Source organism: Suncus etruscus, chromosome 11 (assembly GCF_024139225.1).
Source record: "Suncus etruscus isolate mSunEtr1 chromosome 11, mSunEtr1.pri.cur, whole genome shotgun sequence".
NCBI lineage: Eukaryota > Metazoa > Chordata > Mammalia > Eulipotyphla > Soricidae > Suncus > Suncus etruscus.
The window spans coordinates 63,345,190-63,352,403 of record NC_064858.1 but is presented as its reverse complement, the minus strand read 5'-3'; the positions used below and the strand labels follow the sequence as shown (position 1 = coordinate 63,352,403).

Genomic DNA, 7,214 nt, shown 5'->3' with positions numbered 1-7,214 from the left:
TATCCAGTTATTAAGTTTATCTATTTCCTGTTCTTGGTGAGTTTTCCTAGTGGTTTACAAATCTTGTTTATTTTTCCAAAGAACCATCTATTGCTTTCACTTATCTTTTATATTATTTTTATATTTTCTGTTCATTGATTTTAGCTCTAAGCTTTGTTTTTTCCTTCTACCTACATTTTTGGTTCCTTTTGTTGATCATCTTCTAATTTCATATGCTGTGCCATTAACTTATTTTTATAGGCTCCCTTTTTCTTTCTGATGTGTGTTTGTATAGCTATACAATTTCCTCTTAGTACTGCTTTTGATATGTCCCATATATTCTGATAATTTGTGTCTTCATTGTCATTTGTTCCCAGGAATGTGTTTTCCTTATTGATTTTATCCATAACCCACTGATTGTTGAGAAGTGCACTGATTAATTTTCAGGAGTTAGAATTTGTATTGTAATTCAAATCTAATTTCAGTTCCTTGTGATCAGCAAAAGTAGTCTGCACAATTTCTATCCTCTTGATGTTATTGAGTATGTTTTATGGGACAGCATGTGATCTACCCTGGAAAATGACCCATGTTTATTGGAGAATAATGTGTATCCAGTTTTCTGGGGGTGGGAGCCATATACATACATATATGTACATCTATATATTTGTACATATATGTACGTGTATATATTTTACATATATATGTATATACTTATATATACATTTATATATGCATATATATAGGCTATAGTATATATGTCTATATCTACTAGGCCACTTTCTTTCATTTCTTTTTTCAGAACTATATATTCTTGTTGGTTTTAAGCCTGATTGGATTTATCAAGAGATGGCAGGGCAGTGTTGACATCTCCCACTACAATTGTGTTACAATTCATATCTTATTTCAGGCCAGTGACCAATTGTATTAAATATTTTGATGGGCCATTATTGGGTGCAAATATATTTAGGAGTGTGTTTTCTTACTGTTGTATAGACTTCTTGATTATTAGGAAATGTACATTTTTGTCCTTTATAATTTTTTGAGTCTAAACTTTATGTCATCTCATATTACTATGTGTTGGTATGAATATTTTATTTCAGGTTTGTCAAGAGTTGTATTAAATATTTTGCAGGTCAATCATTGGGTGCATATATGTATATGAGTGTGTTCTTCTTGTACATATCCTTTATTAGTACAAAATGACCATCTTTGTCCATTATAACTTTTCTGAGTCTAAGATTTCTTTCATCTAATACTAATATGGCCACACCAGATATTTTAAGGGTGTTGATGATTTTTCTCCAGCCTTTGATTTTGAGTCTATGCTTGTTTTGATTATTCAAATGTTTTTCTTGTGGGCAGCAAAACGATGAATTCAACATTTTGATCCATTTTATCACTGTGTCTTTTTTTTTTTTTTTGGTTTTGGCCAAACGTTTTATTTAGATTATTTCTGTAGTTTCTTAACACACACTTAAAATGGGTCTTATTGGGAGGGAGAGGGAGAAGGGAAGGTTCTTGCAGATCCCCAAGGAAATGTCAGAAAAGGCAAAATATGGCCAGCTTATCTTTTTGCTCTGGGATGCAGGCTTTATACTGGGCATATAGCACTTTCCTTACATCTAAGCAATTGGATCTCAGGTTCTTTCCAGACCGAGAACATGGGCGACTGAGAACATGGGTGATTTCAGCTCGAAGACAACTGAAATCCTACATCGCATAACCCAAACCACCCTTTCTATAGTAGCTAGTTTGTTTGAACAAGTAAGCAGTAGTCATCTCTCCATTTTTATATGGCTAGATATGTGTGGAAGATCTGAGATTTGCTTGCTTTATTTACTGGGGGGAGAGAGAAAGATCAGTAAGTGGTGACTTAGGGACACTTTTACTGGGAAATTACAACATTAGAAAGTACACAAGTCAAGTCTTAACACATGAAACATTTGCTTGCTTAAAGCAATGTCATAAAAGGGATCAAATAAGATTAAACAGGTCCGTACTTTTCTTTTTCTCCTCACAAGAAACAGAAAGTCTGATGGAAGGGGAACTTAACAGGAAATTTTTTTTCTAAAAAAAAAAAGGTCACACAACTTTTTCTTTTGAGTAAGTAGTCCTTGGAATAGTTATAATAGATTCCACTTTCTTGTGTGTGTGTGTGTGTGTGTGTGTGTGTGTGTGTGTGTGTGTGTGTGTGGTGTTTGTTTTGTTTCTTTGAACAGGGATTTTGGTCCAAAGTTTTGTTTTGTGTGTTTGTTTGGTTTGTTTGGTTGCCTTTTTTTAATATCTGCTTCTGCCACCCCCTCTATCAGATCGGCTTCCTCCACGGCCACCACCTCTTGGGGCTCCACGGCTTGAACTGCTGTAGGAATCGCGTGGCGAAGGGTACCCCCTTTCCATGGAAGGGGGCAGCCCTCGGTCTTGTCTGCCAATCCGATCGAGGCCACTTGAGTAGAGATCGCTTCGGCTGCTTGAGTAACTGTCTCGGCTTCCACCATATCCATCCCGTGAGCTGCTGTAATCATCATAGCGACTGCTTCCACCATATGATGGTGGGGGCCCTCGTGCGTGGGTGACGCACTACGAGAGTTACCATAACTCTCATAGGAATCTCTATACGAGCTGCCACTCGGATGGTCCGAATAGTCTCGGTCTCAGCCTATCGCTATAGCCTCTGGAGGGATAGTCATCACGGGAACTCGAGTGCCCATAGTCCCGGTAGGTGTAGTCTCGTGGAGTGGCGGTAGTCCCTGGTGTCCCTGGAACTCGGGTAATCTCCGCTGGAGTAGCTGTCTTTCGTTGAGTAGCCATCATCCCTTGGTGACAGATACACATCTCTGCGGGAAGGGAGGGGTTCTCTCCGAGGGGGACCCCCATAGCTGTCTCTTCCTCGGGACACGGGAGCTCTTCTCCCCATTCCACTGCTGCTGCGAACTGGTCCTGAGGGAGCAGACCTTTTGGGAGGTGGACCCCCACTGCGTGGTAGTGGTCCTCGCTTCACTGGAAGTGGCCCTCTGGAAGAGCTCATATTAAAATTCATGGAATAGCCACCATCATCCATGTGCCCTCCACTTCGAGGGTGACCCCCTAGTTCCTCCACTGCCGCCTCTTCCACCTCGAAGGCCTCTGGGGGGGGCCTCTGCTTCTTGGTGGGGGAGGTGGACCATGTCTTCCACTTTCAAAAGATGGCTTGGTTGCTTGTTCTACCTTGATGGCTTTCCCATCTAAGGACTTCCCGTTCATGTCTCTGGCTGCATCCTTGGCATCTGCGGGGCTTTCAAAGGTGACAAAGGCAAATCCTCTGGACTTGTTGGTTTCACGATCTTTCATCAACAGAACTTCCACTATCCGTCCATATTTGCCAAACACGGCTTCAAGGGCTTTCTCATTGGTTTCTGTATTCAGCCCACCGATAAAAAGTTTCCCCGGGCATCGGCTTCAACCATTTTGCCCCTTGGGCAAAGAAATCGGGAGGGAGTGATGCTGGCTTTGTGTTGGTCTCAAGGGGCAGCTGGGTGCTTGCGAGCCACCTAGGCACGAGGGCGCACTGACAGCTTCAAGACCCGGGAAAAGGAACCCGCAGCCAGCATTATTGCGCAACAAGCGTCACTGTGTCTTTTTACAGGTGCATTTAGTCCATTGACATTGAGAGAGATAATTGTCATGGGATTTTGTATCATCTTTGTTTAGATGTTTGGTGTATCTGTTGGTGTTTCTTTCCTCAAAGTAGACCTTTCAGCTTCTGTTTTAGGGCTGGTTTTGAGTCTGTAAAGTTTCTGAGCTGTTGTTTATCCTTGGAGCCATATATACTCCTTCAAATCAGAAAGTGAGTCTGGCTAGGTATAGTATTTCTAGGTAAATCATTTATTTAAATGAGTTTTGTCACTATATCCCAAAACTGCCTTCTGGCCTTGAGGGTTTCTTGTGAGAGGTCTGCTGTAATCTTAAGAATGCCCTTTGAATGTAATTTTCATTTTTGACCTTGCTGCTTTCAATATTCTACCCCTATCTGTGGGATTCATCATTCTGACTATGATGTGTTTTTGGGTGCTTTTCTTTGGGTCTCTTTTAGGTGGTATTCTCTGGGCATGCAGAATTTGGTTACAGGCTGTTTTTAGCTCTGGGAGTTTCTTAGTAATGATGTCCTTGACTGTTTATTTTTTCTGGGGATTTTCTTCCTGGGTCTCTGAGACTCCAATGAGTCTTATGTTCATTCTGTTGAATTTATCAAAGACTTCAATTTTTATCTGCTCACATTTCTTAATTTTTTTTCAATATTTGATCATTTGCTTTGTATTTCTTTTCCAATTTGTTCTGCTGTATATGGAGTTTTTTGTATTCCAGGTCACTGTTTCTGTCTTTAACTTCTGTTGGAAAGGCTTTCTATTGAGTTTTTTCTTTCATCTACCAAGTTTTTCAGTCCTGTTATTTCAGTCTGAAGTTTTCTGATTTCTGTCTTTTTGTCTGTTCAGCTTGATTTATGCTTTTATTGAGTTCTGTGAACATCCTCTATATATCCTCTAAGCTCCTTATATGATTAGATATGATTAGATGGTTGGCATTTTTCAGGTCATCGGAGCTGCCACTTCGTTTATTGATATTTCCTATGTTGGCTTGCATTTTTTCCCCATTGTCACGCTTGTTGTGTGTTTTTTCTACATTTTATGGTGGAGTTCATTTAATAGAGATGCGTGCAGCCACTCTGCTTCACTTCATGGCCACACTCCTCTGGCCCCAACCTGCATAGTTGTGGTTTCAAACCCACAGCACTCTGGAGCCCTCAGTAGTGGTGTCAGCAGTGGCGACCTGAACTCACCCTGTTCAGGCGTGTCCAAGGCACCTCAGTTTCTCAACTTTCTTCAGGGATTCTATGCGGGGTTTGTTCTTAAACCCACTGCCCTCAGTAAAGATGTTGATGACCTGGACTCACCCTGTTCAGGCATGTCCAGGGCACCTCAGTCTCTCAGATTTCTTCAGTATAATAAACATTTTAGAAAATGATTGTCTACATTCAGGTACAAATAGAGATGATAATGGTTTCCAGAAAGTTTGTTTGCTTGAATTAAATATCAAGTTATCACATGCAAAAATTGCTTTCAATATTAAGAAGTTTTGACCTTCGTATGCTTTCAGATTATACATGCTTTTTAAACTACAAAATACAGAACTTTTTATAGTCAAGTAATTTTCAGTGTTTTTTTACTGTATGGATCTGAATAATATCAATATATTCACTATATAATCTACAACTTTAGAATTTTTATAACATTAAATTACTTTTAAAAATTGTAGAATGATCAGCTTTTACTAAATTAAAAGCTCAAAATTAGTAATAAAATTATTTATAATTGAATTATATTTATACACATTCATTTAATGCACCTCAGTAGTTAATTGTCTAAATATAGTTTTGGTAGTAAAATAATATAGAAGATTAACTCTTCAATATTGTATTATTCACAGCAATAAATATTGCAAATATGTTTTTAAATACTACCTTTTAATTTTTTATATAACTGACAAATTCAACATATTTATTTAAAATATGCAATGTAGACATATAATACATTTACTAAAATTACTTTATTAACTAATATCTCACATAATGAAAATTATTTCCATTAAAATTAAAATCTACTCTTTTGACAATTTCAAGATTAAAATATTTATCACTATTAGTTATATTGCAGATAGATACTTAGGGGGACTGGTGCATAAAGACTAATGTAGACACTCAGCTCCACAGCTTGCATTTCTTCAAGGAGACACAGGACAACATGTAAAAACACCATAATTCAAAGTTTTAATGTAATCCAATACAGAACTCCACCATACTTAGAGAATGATGATGACAATCCTGAAGAATTGACAAGTACCAGCCACTTATATAGCCTCTAAGATAAGTACTTTAAAGAGCTCTGGAAGACACTTACAAAATACAAATAAACCATGGAATGAACAAAAATAAAATAACTAAGACTCAGAAGATAAGTAAGTAGAAATTAGAAATGTTGTAACTGAAATAACAGGACTAAACACTTGGTTGGTGAAATTAAAAACTCACTGGATGGCCTCACCAGCAGGAGTAATAGCAGCTGAGGACAGAATAAGTGAGCTGGAAGTTGAGCTACAGAACACCTCCAACAACAGAAGAGTTTGGATAAAACTTAAAATAAATTACCAAAAGATGAAAAAAGTCCTGAAAGAAAATAAACAGACGATAGAACTCTGGGATAAACTCAATAAAAACAAAATAAAAATAATTGGAGTCAGACCCTTGAAGAAAACCTTCATAAAGAATCAACAGCCAAAGATATCATTGCAAAGAGTTTCCAGAGCAAAAGATTATATGCAACCATGTTCAGATGTCTGAATAATACCAGCTAAAAGAAAGCTAAAATAAAGCACCACAAGGCACATTCTAGTCACAATGGTGAAGAGCACAGACAGGGATATAATACTGAAAGCAGCAAGATTATAAAAATATAACATAAAAAATCCTTAAAATTTACAATAGATTTGTTATAAGTAACTTTTGAGATCAAATGACATTGGTGAGCTATAAAGACAGAACTCAATGAAATGAATGATTTATTAATAATAAATTATTAATATTTACTAATAATAGCTAGACTTATGTTCAGGTTTGAAGGAACAATACACAGCTTTATGGATAAAGAACAGCTCTGAAACTTTATAGACTAAGAACCAACTGAAGTCTTTACTCTAAGGCAAGGTAGACCCAACAAATTCACCAAATTTCTACAAAAAGATGACACTCAATATCATGACAATAATATATGTCTCTAAGCAATAATGGACTAAATGTACCAATTAAGACACACAGAGTGGCAACATCAAGAAATTTAAAACAACTTTTTTATATCTGAAAGTAGCACATCTGAATAATCAGAACAACATTGACTTAAAGTCAAAGGCTGAAGGACAAACATTCAAGTAAATTACTCCTTAAAAACTGGGTTGGCCATATTAATATCAGATAAAACAGAATTTAGTCTTTAAAAGGTTATATAGATATATATGGACATTCATATCAAACAAGGTATATGTAAACAATAAATAAATTATACTCCTACTCAGATATGCACCAGCAAAATATTTAAAATTATTGTGGATAGACTTGAAAAAAGACATCAATAGCAAAACAGTACTAGTGGGAGACTATTAGAATAGATGATGTTGGGATTATAGGATCCAAGCAAGTTTGTGATAGGGCA

General features: G+C 37.0%; 1 pseudogene; it reads right to left on the bottom strand.

Annotated features, from left to right (window-relative positions):
- Positions 1 to 2,166: 2,166 nt before the first annotated feature.
- On the bottom strand, positions 2,167 to 3,559 carry LOC126022297 (RNA-binding motif protein, X chromosome-like; annotated as a pseudogene).
- Positions 3,560 to 7,214: the final 3,655 nt, after the last annotated feature.